This window comes from Hylobates moloch, unplaced genomic scaffold, assembly GCF_009828535.3.
Source record: "Hylobates moloch isolate HMO894 unplaced genomic scaffold, HMol_V3 SCAFFOLD_12, whole genome shotgun sequence".
NCBI lineage: Eukaryota > Metazoa > Chordata > Mammalia > Primates > Hylobatidae > Hylobates > Hylobates moloch.
In genome coordinates this window covers 57,016,799-57,029,993 of record NW_026652287.1, presented here as the reverse complement: position 1 = coordinate 57,029,993, position 13,195 = coordinate 57,016,799, and the positions used below count along the sequence as shown (strand labels likewise).

Here is a 13,195-nt window from a genome sequence, read left to right as displayed (position 1 = left end):
GAGTCTCATCTGAACAAGGCAAGTCAAAAGGAAGCAATATACTTCCAAGATAGAATGGAGCTATAGGCATTGGGTAAACATTCCCATTCCACAAGGCAGGAACCAGCCAAAAGAAAGGGGTTACAGGCCTCATACAGGTTTAAAACCCAGCAGGAAAGTCATGAAATCTTAAAGCTCCAAAATAATCTCCGTTGACTCCTTGTCCCACACCCAGGTTACAATGATGGAAGGGGTGAGCTCCTGAGGCCTTGGGCAGCTCTTCCCCTGTGCCTTTCCAGAGTTCAGCTCCTGCAGCTGCTCTCACTGGCTGTTGAGTGCCTGTGGCTTTTCCATGCTCAGGGTGCAAGCTGATGGTGGATCTACCATTCTCAGATCTGGAGTTTGGCCACCTGCTTCTCACAGCTCCACTAGGCAGTGCTCCAGTGGGGACTCTAGGGGTTCCATCCCCACATTTCCTCTAGGCACTGCCTTAGTAGAGGTTCTCCATGGGGGCTCTTCTCCTACAGCAGGCTTCTGTCTGGACACCCAGGCTTTTCTGTATGTCCTCTGAAATCTATGTAGACAGTACCAAACCTCATTTACTCTTATGCTCTGTGCACTCACAGGCTTAACACCATGTGGAAGCTGCCAAAGGCTGTGGTGGCTTACCCACTTTGGATTGGTTGCACAAGCAGTATCTGTGACTTTTTGAGCCACAGCTGGAGCCAGAGCAGCCAGAATGTGCGGAGCACTGTCCTGAGGTTGTGCAGGCCTTGGGAACCTTGCCCTGGCCACCCAAACAATTCTTCCCTCCTAGGCCTTTGGTCTTGTAATAGGAGGGACTGCTGAGAAGAGCTCTGAAATGCCTTCAAGACCTTTTCCCCAGAGTCTTGGATATTAGCACTTGGATCCCTTTTAGTTATGCAAATATCTAACAAGTAGTTGTTCCATAACGTGCTTGAATTCTTCTCCCCCAGAAAGCTTTTTCTTTCTCTGCCACATGGCCAGGCTGCAAATTTTCTAAACTTTTATGCTCTGCTCCCCCTTTAAAGCTCCAGCTTAAAATCATTCCTTTGCTCTTGCATCTGGGCATATATTGTTAGAAGCAGCAGCCAGGCCACTTTTTAAGTGCTTTGTGGCTTAGAAATTTCTTCTGCCAGATACCCTAAGTCATTGCTTTGTAGTGCAAACTTCCACAGATCCCTAGGGCATTAATAGAATGCAGCCAAGCTTCACCAAGGCATAACACATGTGACCTTTTCTCCAGTTTCGAGTAAGTTTCTCATGTCCATCTGAGGCTGGACTTCATTGTCCATATCACTATCAGCATTTTGGTCACAACCATTTAACCCGTCTCTAAGAAATTCCAAACTTTTTCTCATCTTCTTGTCTTTTTTGGAGACCTCCACACTTTTTCTTTTTTTTTTGAGAAGGAGTCTCGCTCTGTCGCCCAGGCTAGAGTGCAGTGGCGCAATCTCGGCTCACTGCAAGCTCCGCCTCCCGGGTTCACGCCATTCTCCTGCCTCAGCCTCTCCGAGTAGCTGGGACTACAGGCGCCCACCACCGCGCCCGGCTAATTTTTTGTATTTTTAGTAGAGACGGGGTTTCACCGTGGTCTCGATCTCCTGACCTCGTGATCCGCCCGCCTCGGCCTCCCAAAGTGCTGGGATTACAAGCGTGAGCCACCGCGCCCGGCCGGAGACCTCCACACTTTTTCTAACCTCTGCTATTACCAGTTCCAAAGCTGGCGCCACATTTTCAGGTGTTTTTAAAGCAATGCCCCACTCCTTGGTAGCAGTTTTCTATATTAGGCTGTTCTTGCATTGCTATAATGAAATGACTGATACTGGGTAATTTAAAAAGAAAAGAGGTTTAATTGGCTCATGGTTCTGCAGGCTTTAGAGGAAGCATGATGCTGACATTTGCTTAGCTTCTATGGAGTCCTCAGGGAGCTTACAATCATGGTGGAAGGCAAAGAGGGAGCAGGTACCTCACATGGCAAAAGCAGGAGCAAGTGAAAGGGGGTAGGAGGGGGCACACACTTAAATGACCACATCTCACAAGAACTCACTTATTATTGAAAAGACAGAACCAAGCCAAGAGAGATTTGCCCCCATGACCCAAACACCACCCACCAAACCCTACCCTCAGCATCGGAGATTACAATTCAATATGAGATTTGGGTGGGGACAAATATCCAAACTATATTACACTCCTAAAGCTATTGAAATAAAAAATAAAAATAAAATTTTAATTGGGTTCTTTCTATGTTCTGTTTCTTTGCTGAGACTCATTTTTCATTTGTTTGAAGTATGTTCATAATTGCTCGTTGAAGCATTTTTATCCTGGCTGCTTTCAAATTATTGTCAGCTAATTCTGTTGTCTCTGACATCTTGGTTTTGGCATCAGTTGATTGTCTTATACAATTTGACACCTTCTGGGTTCTTGGTATGATAAGTGATTTTCATCTGAATCCTTGACATTTTTTGTATTACATTATGAAAGTCTGGATCTTCTCTAACTTCTCTGACATTCCTGCAGGAAGATAAAAGATGGGGGTAGGTGGCCATCACCTTGTTGAGGTAGAAGTCATAGTTTCCCCTTGGCCTCTGTTGATACTCAAGCTGGGTGGAGGAGCTCCTTGTTACTGCTGGGTAAGGGTGGGAATTCTAGTTTCCCATTTGGTCTCTGCTGACACTGTGGTATATGGGGCTGGTCTTCTTACCACTGGCCAATTATGAAAGTTGTAATCTCCACTAGGCTTACTCTGACACCACCCCAGTGGGGAAGGGGCACACATCTTGTTGCTGCTAGGTGGGGGTACAAGCCCAGGCTCCTCAGTCTTCACTGATACTGCTGCAGAGAGGGCCTTGTAACCAGTTAGTGGGGATGAAAGTCCTGGCTCCCTGTTTTGCTTTCACTGATTCCACCCCAGTGGGAGTGTTGGGATACCTGGTTACAGCCTTCAGAGGGCAAAAGTCCAGGTTCCTCTCGACCTTGACTGGCATGATGGGAATGGGGTCGCTTTTTTATTTTGTGCTGTTTGGCTGGAATGGAGGTGTTATTGTCTGTTTTCTGTCTTTCTAGGTTGCCTAGTCCTTTGACTAGACAAAGCAGTGTTTTGGGGGCTTTTTTGGTCTTTGTCTGTTTGTGTACTGGATTGCCAGCTACATAAGCTCCAAGTCTGGGGATTATGAAGTGAAAAGAAAACCCTGGGAACTTCCCACTGTGTTGGTGTTCTTTCTTGGGTCTTGAGGTCTGTTGCTGGTCTGCCACCTTCTCTCCATTTTTCAGTTATCTTATGTTTATTTTATATATAATGCCCATGGTTTTTGGTTATACCTAGCAGAAAAAAATAGAGACATCTCTGTTGTTCACAAGTGGCAGTTACTTTTTAATTGCCAAATTATTTGTTCATCTTTATAACTAAGTTTGAATATGATCGTATCATTTGCCAGACAGCTGCTGTTCCCATTCTTTTTAAATTTTATATGATTCCTGATAGTTTGATATTTAACTATTTGTATATGTATTTTTAATATAATCACTCCTGTGTCTTTTTTGCACATAACCCCAAGCTGAAAATTTTTTAGCTGAAGTCCCAGTTAGCAGATTTTTGAAAACATTTCTACAGAAGAGATAAGTTAGTGTGTACATATATGGTTCAGGCGTATGCAAAGGGAAAAGTAATAATGTTTTCTCATGGTATATGACTGCTCTTAGAAAAGTAACATACATGCAGTAGATGTGTCATGACTAGTTATACCAGCTCTTCTTCACCTATGATTTTGTGTATTAAATTATTCCTAAGTGGTTTCCTAAATAACTATAGAGGTTTGAGTGACTCATTTTGCTTTTTAAAGTGCCTTGCATAACATTAGGAAATAAATTATTCCTATTACTGTTTCTTTTTTGTTGGTGCCATGTGGTGTGAGGAGACAGTGTGAGAGAATCAGACCAGGTTTGAATCTTTCTGGTTACTCTATATAAATTACACTTGAACTAGTTGTTAATTTTAACCTGTGTAGCAGTGAAGGCCATTGCTTAATTCATAGAAGTGATTTTTAAGGTGGATTGGGGTATCTTATAACTGGCATTTTTAAAATATAGGGCCTTGTTTCTAGTCTCAAATTACAATATTTTACTAAACTCAAATACTGTTCTTCACTAATTGAGTAGATGAGAGAATGGTCATTTTGATTAAGTGCATCTTTCAACAAAATTGTTAAAGGATTTCTACTTTTGGCAGAATCTGAAAACCGATTTATCTAGAATGAAAGACAGTGGAACAGGAATTGAATGTTGACACTCAGCGTGTATGTTGGGGTGGGGTGCGGGTGGTTTGATAATGATATATGCTAATGACTTGCTAATCTGGAACAAATGAAGTGTTGGTTTAAAATACCTAATAAAGCTTATCTGTAAAACACTTTATCTTTGTGCTTTACATTTGCACTGTGTAAAAGGCTAAAAGGTGATTGTAATAAAATTCTTCCTGCCTTTTTGATACTGATTGTTATTATCTCAAATTGTAACTTGCAGGGTGCTGGCGTAGAAATATATCCTGGGAGTAAGTTCGGGTTCCCTGAGTGAGAATGGACCTGCCGTTGCAAGGAAGCGCTCCTCATTAAGCTGAGCATCGGCCAAGACACTTGCTTTCTAAAGGTTGGAATGATTTCACCTAAGAAATTATGCTTTATTACATTCCCATGTTGGGTCCTATTGTTTTCTAACTTTGAAAGGCTTAAGTAGTATATAAATTCTAATAATATCAGTAGCTAATGATTGAAAGTCTTTTGCAAGAATGCATTGTTGCCTATAGATCTGCAGAAATGACAGAGGAATGCTGCATCACACTGTGCTACAGCATGTGAATCAGCATAGCTTTTCTGCTTTATTTTTAGAGTAGTGTGAAAAAAGCCAAGATTTTTTAAGCAGGCAGTGTTGAAAAGACAGTTCCTTGAAACATTTGTTTTCAGTGTCACAGGTCTTCTTAGATGAGCATTATGACATTCCCAAAATATCCTTGGTGAGTAATATCATAAAATGAAGGTTATGGTGTTTTCTTGGTGAAAGCTACAGTTTAACCTGCAAGAAAGTGCCCAAGATGAAACTGAAGGTATGCGATATTTAGGAATTTTAGATAGAAAAATCAGACCTAATTTACTTTTTTTTTCAGCATTAAAATCCAACTAAGGATCTTAGTCTTCCTGCTGCTTTTTTTTTTTTTTTTTTTTTTTTTTTTAAGATTGCCAGAATATGTTTGGGCATGGAGAAAGAGAAGTTTTGGTAAAGCTATATAACATTATAGAATCTGAGGGAGAAAGGAACTTTCAAAGTCAACTAGTTCTACTGTTCGTTCAAAACCTTGACATTGTGGTTTCTGTGGTCCTGCAGTTCCCTTCTTACCGTGGTTGGCTTTCTATAAACGTATAGAATGAGGATGGGTGTGTGATAGCAGTGGTGGCTCCGGCTGGCATCTGTTGAGGTTGGAGGTGGGGAAATCCATGTGCCAGGTTGAGGGCTGTGTTTACTGGAGCCAATAGTGGAGTTTGCCTCCATTTTTTATTGGTAGAAGGAAATGCCTCCCTGTCATCTGCCTTTCTTGGCAGCAAAGCTGAGCTAACTCCCTGGATATTTGTGAACTCCAAAGCGATGACATAGATCTCAGTCTACTAAATCTCAGTCATAGAGAAGAATTAAGCATTGACAGAGTTAAGGAAAGTTTAAAGCAGTTTCAAGAGTACTCCTTGTCATCCTTCAGGGTCCACTCCTGAAGAGCAAGTTCTTTATTTCTTCACAGGTCTGAAGGGTGAAGTCAAGGTGTCAGTTGCACAGTGCTCTGGTTTGAAAGCTCAGCTGGGGCTGGATGCAGTGGCTCACACCTGTAATCCCAGCACTTTGGGAGGCTGAGTCAGGCGGATCACCTGAGGTTGGGGGTTTGAGACCAGCCTGACCAACATGGAGAAACACCATCTGTACTAAAAATACAAAATTAGCCAATGTGGTGGCGCATGCCTGTAATCCCAGCTACTTGTGAGGCTGAGGCAAGAGAATCGCTTGAACCCGGGAGGCAGAGGTTGCAGTGAGCCGAGATTGTGCCATTGCACTCCAGCCTGGGCAACAAGAATGAAACTCCATCTCAAAAAAAAAAAAAAAAAAAAAAGAAAAAGAAAAAAAAAAGAAAAGCTCAGTTGGAAGAACCTACTTCCAAATACATTCATGTTATTCATCAACAGAAATTCATTTCTGTAGGTTGTAGGACTGAGGTCTCTGTTTTCTTGTTGGCTATTTGCTGGGGCTCGCACTTAGCTTCTAGGGGCTGCTCTCAGATTCTTGCCGCATGGTCCCCTCTATCTCAGCAGAAGAGAACCTCCCTCAAGGCAAACCTTTCATGCTTTGAATCTCGCTGACTTCCTCTTTTCCTCTTTTGCAACCAACTGGAGAAAACTGATTAGGAACCTTAATTACATTGCAAATTGCAGTGCAAAGTCCTTTTGCCATTTAATCGTCATGAAAATAATACCAGAGGGCTGGGATCATGGGGCTCATCTAGAGTTTGCTGCTAGATTGGGAGTTAAAGGAAAGTAGCACTGTCTTACCAATCTGCATCCTAGTTCCTAACACAATGCTTAACAGATAGTAAATATCCAATAAATATCTGTTGAGTGGGGAAGATTCTAGGATGAAAAGGGTAGACAAATAGTTCAAAATTTGTGATCCTGTGTGAAGATCAGGAAACCCTGGCATAAAGAGCAAGACAGTCACTCATTGAGATTCTTTTGTTTTCTTTTTATTATTATTATTATTATGCTTTAAGTTCTAGGGTACATGTGCACAATGTGAAGGTTTGTTACATCTGTATACATGTGCCATGTTGGTGTGCTGCACCCATCAACTCCTCATTTACGTGAGGTATATCTCCTAATGCTATCCCTCCCCCTCCCCCCACCCCACAACAGGCCCCGGTGTGTGACGTTCCCCTTCCTGTGTCCAAGTGTTCTCATTGTTCAATTGCCACATATAAGTGAGAACATGGGATGTTTGGTTTTTTGTCGTTGTGATAGTTTGCTGAGAATGATGGTTTCTAGCTTCATCCATGTCCCTACAAAGGACATGAACTCATGCTTTTTTATGGTTGCATAGTATTCCATGGTGTATATGTGCCACGTTTTCTTAATCCAGTCTATCATTGATGGACATTTGGGTTGGTTCCAAGTCTTTGCTATGGTGAATAGTGCCACAATAAACGTGTGCATGTGTCTTTATAGCAGCCTGATTTATAATCCTTTGGGTATATACCCAGTAATGGGATGGCTGGGTCAAATGGTATTTCTAGTTCTAGATCCTTGAGGAATCGCCACACTTACTTCCACAATGGTTGAACTAGTTTACAGTCCCACCAACGGTGTAAAAGTGTTCCTATTTCCCCACATCCTCTCCAGCGCCTGTTGTTTCCTGACTTTTTAATGATTGCCATTCTAACTGGTGTGAGATAGTATCTCATTGTGGTTTTGATTTGCATTTCTCTGATGGCCAGTGATGATGAGCACTTATTCATGTGTCTGTTGGCTGCATAAATGTCTTCTTTTGAGAAGTGTCTGTTCATATCCTTCGCCCACTTGTTGATGGGGTTGTTTTTTTCTTGTAAATTTGTTTGAGTTCTTTGTAGATTCTGGATATTAGCCCTTTGTCAGATGGATAGATTGCAAAAATTTTCTCACATTCTGTAGTGTTGCCTGTTCACTTTGATGGTAGTTTCTTTTGCTGTGAAGAAGCTCTTTAGTTTAATTAGATCTCGTTTGTCAATTTTGGCTTTTGTTGCCATTGCTTTTGGTGTTTTAGACATGAAGTCCTTGCCCATGCCTATGTCCTGAATGGTATTGCCTAGGTTTTCTTCTGGGATTTTTATGGTTTTATGTCTAATATTTAAGTCTTTAATCCATCTCGAATTAATTTTTGTATAAGGTGTAAGGAAGGGATCCAGTTTCAGCTTTCTACATATGGCTTGCTAGTTTTGCCAGCACCATTTATTAAATAGGGAATCCCTTCCCTATTTCTTGTTTTTGTCCGGTTTGTCAAAGATCAGATGTTTGTAGATGTGTGGTATTATTTCTGAGGGCTCTATTCGGTTCCATTGGTCTATATCTCTGTTTTGGTACCAGTACCATGCTGTTTTGGTTACTGTAGACTTTTAGTATAGTTTGAAGTCAGGTAGTGTGATGCCTCCAGCTTTGTTCTTTTGGCTTAGGATTGTCTTAGCAATGCAGGCTCTTTTTCGGTTCCATATGAACTTTCACCACTCCTATTCAACATCGTGTTGGAAGTTCTGGCCAGGGCAATCAGGCAGGAGAAAGAAAGAAAGGGTATTCAATTAGGGAAAAAGGAAGTCAAATTGTCCCTGTTTGCAGATGTGACATGATTGTATATTTAGAAAACCTCATCATCTCAGCCCAAAATCTCCTTAAGCTGATAAGCAACTTCAGCAAAGTCTCAGGATACAAAATCAATGTGCAAAAATCACAAGCATTCTTATACAGCAATAACAGACAAACAGAGAGCCAAATCATGAGTGAACTTCCATTCACAATTGCTTCAAAGAGAATAAAATACCTAGGAATCCAACTTACGAGGGATGTGAAGGACCTCTTCAAGGAGAACTACAAGCCACTGCTCAACAAAATAAAAGAGCACACAAACAAATGGAAGAACATTCCATGCTCATGGATAGGAAGAATCAATATTGTGAAAATGGTCATACTGCCCAAAGTAATTTATAGATTCAATGCCATCCCCATCAAGCTACCAATGACTTTCTTCACAGAATTGGAAAAAACTACTCATTGAGATTCTTATGGCAAGGAATTTGTAAACTCCAGTTAGATGACAGCAGGAATACTTGGCAGAAAACACTTGAAAGCTCTAACAAACTGTGTAGAAATATGTATGTTTTAGTTGGGCTAGCTTGTGTACTGAACTTTGTCATAGTTTGTTTATCCAGAAAATAAAGCACTTAAAATTCAGACAAGTAGAAAGGCAGATGTAACTGAAAGAGTAGATCCAGAGGAGCTGATGCAATGTGCACCTGCTAAAATGGAGCTTTATGCAAGATCTGACCTTTCTGAGCAAGTTGAGGGAAATTGTAAATGAACTGGTTTCTGCCTTTACACAAAAAGGCCAGATGAAGAAGAAAAGGTTAAGTGAACTGGGGATCATGCAAGCTGATGACAACGTAATGTCGCAAATGATGTTTGTTGGAATTATGGGGATCCAGTTCAAGTGGAATGAGAAAGAGTGTTTTGGCACATTTCTTTTCTGATCACAATGATATGAGATAGCAAAATACTATATTTTTCACATGCTGCTCCAAGAATCACTGTTGCCATTGTAGTTTGCTTTATGTCTGTATTTTATATTTGATTATTCTACTGGGCTTGAGTGTAGATTTATTTCTGTTAGCAGGTGTTGTGCATCAAACACTCCTTCTTTATAAGAAAGATTGTAAAAACATATAACAGAAAATATTTGGAGATTTCTTATCTGAAAGCTTCGCTTTCTTAAACATATAGTTCTCTTATAATAAGCCCATTTGTAACTCTCTAGTGTAATTATACTTTAATCTGGTGCTTCAAAGAGGAGGAAGAAAGGAAGAGAATGCAGGAAGAGAGCACAAAATGCAGTAAGTGTCACATGTACAGCCTTTTTCTCAGAGTGTCTTCTTATCCCAATTACAGTGAGTCCAATTTCCACCCTAGATTTGCATAATAGTTGTCCTAAAATAAAAGCTTTTATGATTGGAAAGTTATCTGCCTAATCAGACTTATTATTGAGAATCTGAATGGGACGCATTTTCATGTTGAACTGTGTAATCATCAAAACAGCAATAGATAGCACAGCAGGTCTGAAAAAGAGATGAAATGTGTTCTTCAGAGCTACTGTGTACACAGAGCATTTTTACTATTGCTGAATGAGAATGATTATAAAGAAGGTATTTTTCCTTTATTGTAACAGTGTTCTGATCATATTTTTTCACAGTCAGAATGATTACCTATACAGCCTGTATCAGCTTTGTGTTTTTGGTATCATATTGTTGAGACATAGCTTTTAAAAATATGTATTAAAAAAGTATATGTAACATTAATATGCCTAATGATTAAGATTATAGTGATGAAATAATAAAATCAAATCTTGTTATTTTTTCAAACCCATTATGGACCATAGTGCCAGTGTAGCATATGTGATTATCTTAAGAACCCACAGTATTTTATCTTTTGGGTGTTTCAGAAAGAGTATTGCTTTTTTCCCCTAAGTGTGGTTATGTTTGTTTCTTAAATTTGAAAAAAAAACTCTTATTTTTAAGATGCTACTAAATGTAGAAGGATATATGTTAGATTTATTGTTTGATCATTGAAAGGTTTCTTTTTTACTTCTTTTTAAAAATCCTGTTGCAAAGAGTTTTAAAATGTAATACTGATTAATTCTACATCAGCTTCAGCCAAATATTGATTTAAAAACCATTTATTCTTTTTTCTTTTTCCCTCTAGATATGATGCCTCAGGATAAAGCCATTTATTCATCCTAAAGAATCATGTTGGTTTTTCAATTGAATTTTCACTTTATCTTGGAGTTTAGATTTTGTGTATTATTTTGTACCTTTCTAGAGTGTCAAGACAATACACAGATAGGTCAGTGAAGTTAATACCATCCTTGTTCCTGTTTATAGCATGATAGTTTTTCAGAGTTTATTTTGATTTTAGTTTAAATCTAAGCTAATATTAATTTTTGTTCACGTTATTAGTTATTAGTGAATAGGCCTTATGCGTTCTTAAGTTACAGAGAGTAGATTTTTTTCTCAGTCATGGGGAGTCACACATCTCAGCATTGTGTAGGGAGAACTGAGAGCACCCTGGAGTGGTATGGATTTGGCATTTTAGATGAAAACACTGATGTGGAAAAAGGATAGTCTTCTGTGTTGATTGAGTTACCCTGTGTCCTGTCCTTCTGGTCTTCTCTTAGTGTAACCTGAATATGACAGGTAGCAAAATTCTGTACGTTAATTGACTACATTTGAGCTTCACAAGTATCACCTTTCCTAGGTTTCTTATTCTGTCATTGCAACATAGATGTAAACATGAATATGTTTTTAAAAACTGCCCAGAGATCATTTGACCTCAAGTATATCCCCCTTTCCTGGAGTTATAGAAGGATGTTGAAATATTTATTTTCTAGATTTGGCTTTCCAGAGGGAGATGAAGAAAGTTATATATCAAACACTGATGACCTCATGGGAGCAATACCACTTTTGTGTCTTTATAATTCAGTTTGCTGCTGCTATTTCTTCTCCTTTTCTAGGAAAAATATTCCATGGGCTTCTTTAGAAATTAAGGTAAATTTGATGACTGGGCTTTGATGCAAATTTTATGCATGATGTTTTATTTTATTGTGTGATATTTAAAAATGTGTATAAATAATGTTTTTCAAGGTCTTTATGTGTTAGTGTTAAAGTGAATATTCTCCTCTTTTGCCAGCTCTCACTATTAACAGAAAAATATATATCTTTTAAAAACATCAAACCAGGCATAATATAATAATGCTCTGAAAATTGCTATTGCTGTTTTCCCTTAACACCTTGTGGAAAATTGTGTCTGTACATACAATCCACCTCATCCCTGTGTATTCGTGTTCTACTCCATTGCCAGAGTTCTTTCAGTTATAAGTGACAGAAACTCAGCTCAATCAGGCCTTATGAGGGTCAGTCCTGTAACTAGGAAGTCTGAGGACAAGAGCTGATTTTAGGCATGGTTGGTGGATCCATCTTTTTAGTTCTGCCTTTTCTGGTGTGGCTGTCACTCTCAGGTTGGCTTTGTTCGATGTGGTGCCAAAGATGGCCCCAGTTTTTATGGACTCGGAGAGAGAGACTCCTTTCTTCTAGCATCTGCTTGGGTCTGGCCATATTTTCTGCTTGTTTTTTGACCACTCACTATACAACCAGAGAAATGGAGTCATCTGTTCCCATTAAATCACGTTTCTATCCTGATAGAGAGCGGGTAGAGCCTTGTGAATGATGCCTTCCAGGTGATGGAAGGGCAGTTTCTAGGGGAAAGGGGGTGGTTCTGTTGCTAGAAGAAGGTGGAAGAACTGCTTTGCAGGCAAAAACATCGATGTCTGCTGTGGATGGATGAGTCATTACTTAACCTATTCCCTGGTATTGATGGGTATTCAAATTTCCAGTTTTTCATTATTATAAATAGATACATAAAAAGGATTCAAAATGCAACACTTTGTGTCTTCTTTAAGATAGTCTATGTTTAGATTATTGGATGAAGACTTTTTGGGTTGAGGGCTGTGGATTTAAAATTTTGATAGCTTTTGCCAGAGTGTCTTGAACAACAGAGCACTGGTTTATACTCCTACCCACAGTATATGGGAGTGACAGTTTGACATACTTTCATAACACTGAATATTAGCAATTTTAAAAAATGCTTCTCTGATGAATGAAAAAACATTGTAATTTGTATTTATTTGATTACTGTTATTTGATTTGATTATCTCATCATTTACTATATTTTCACAGGTTTATTTTACTGAAAATTGTCAGTTCATCTTTTGCCTGTTCTATTGGATTTGAGTTTTTAAATTGATTTATAGGTATTGTATACAGTGTGGCTTTTAATCGTTTAGTATTTAAACAAATGCATCATATATATATAAGTATATATATAAGTAGCCTATACTCATATTTATAGAAATGTTTATACTTTCAAGAATGAAGTATCTCTTGGGCTGTCTGAGCTTGTGAACTTGGTTTACGGTATTTTATTTAAGTTTTAATTGTAGTCAGATCTACTCTTCTGGGTCTTGTGACTTGTTTACATAGGCCTTATCTATCACAAGATTTTAAAAATTTAATATTATCTTCTAGTGACTTTATAATCTTGTTTAAATTTACCTTTGTATTCCATCTGTAATTTGATTTTGTGTACTGCATGATATGGAACTATTTCTCTCTAAATGCCTCAGGAGTTCTCACGATACTATTGAAGAGTTGATTATTTTCCTATTTACTGGGAATAATACTAAATTCCCATGTGTGCCTACTGTTAACCCTGTGGCCTAAATACTCCCAACCAGTATTTTAGTTAAATGTATATTCTGATACAAGGACCCAAAGCACTAGCACCCTACCAAATTTGACCAGAAGGACTATTTCTCGGAC

General features: G+C 39.0%; 1 pseudogene; it reads left to right on the top strand.

The window, feature by feature from the left end:
• Positions 1-9,298, top strand: part of LOC116478816 (SHC SH2 domain-binding protein 1-like) — a 44,117-nt pseudogene extending 34,819 nt beyond the window's left edge.
• Positions 9,299-13,195: the final 3,897 nt, after the last annotated feature.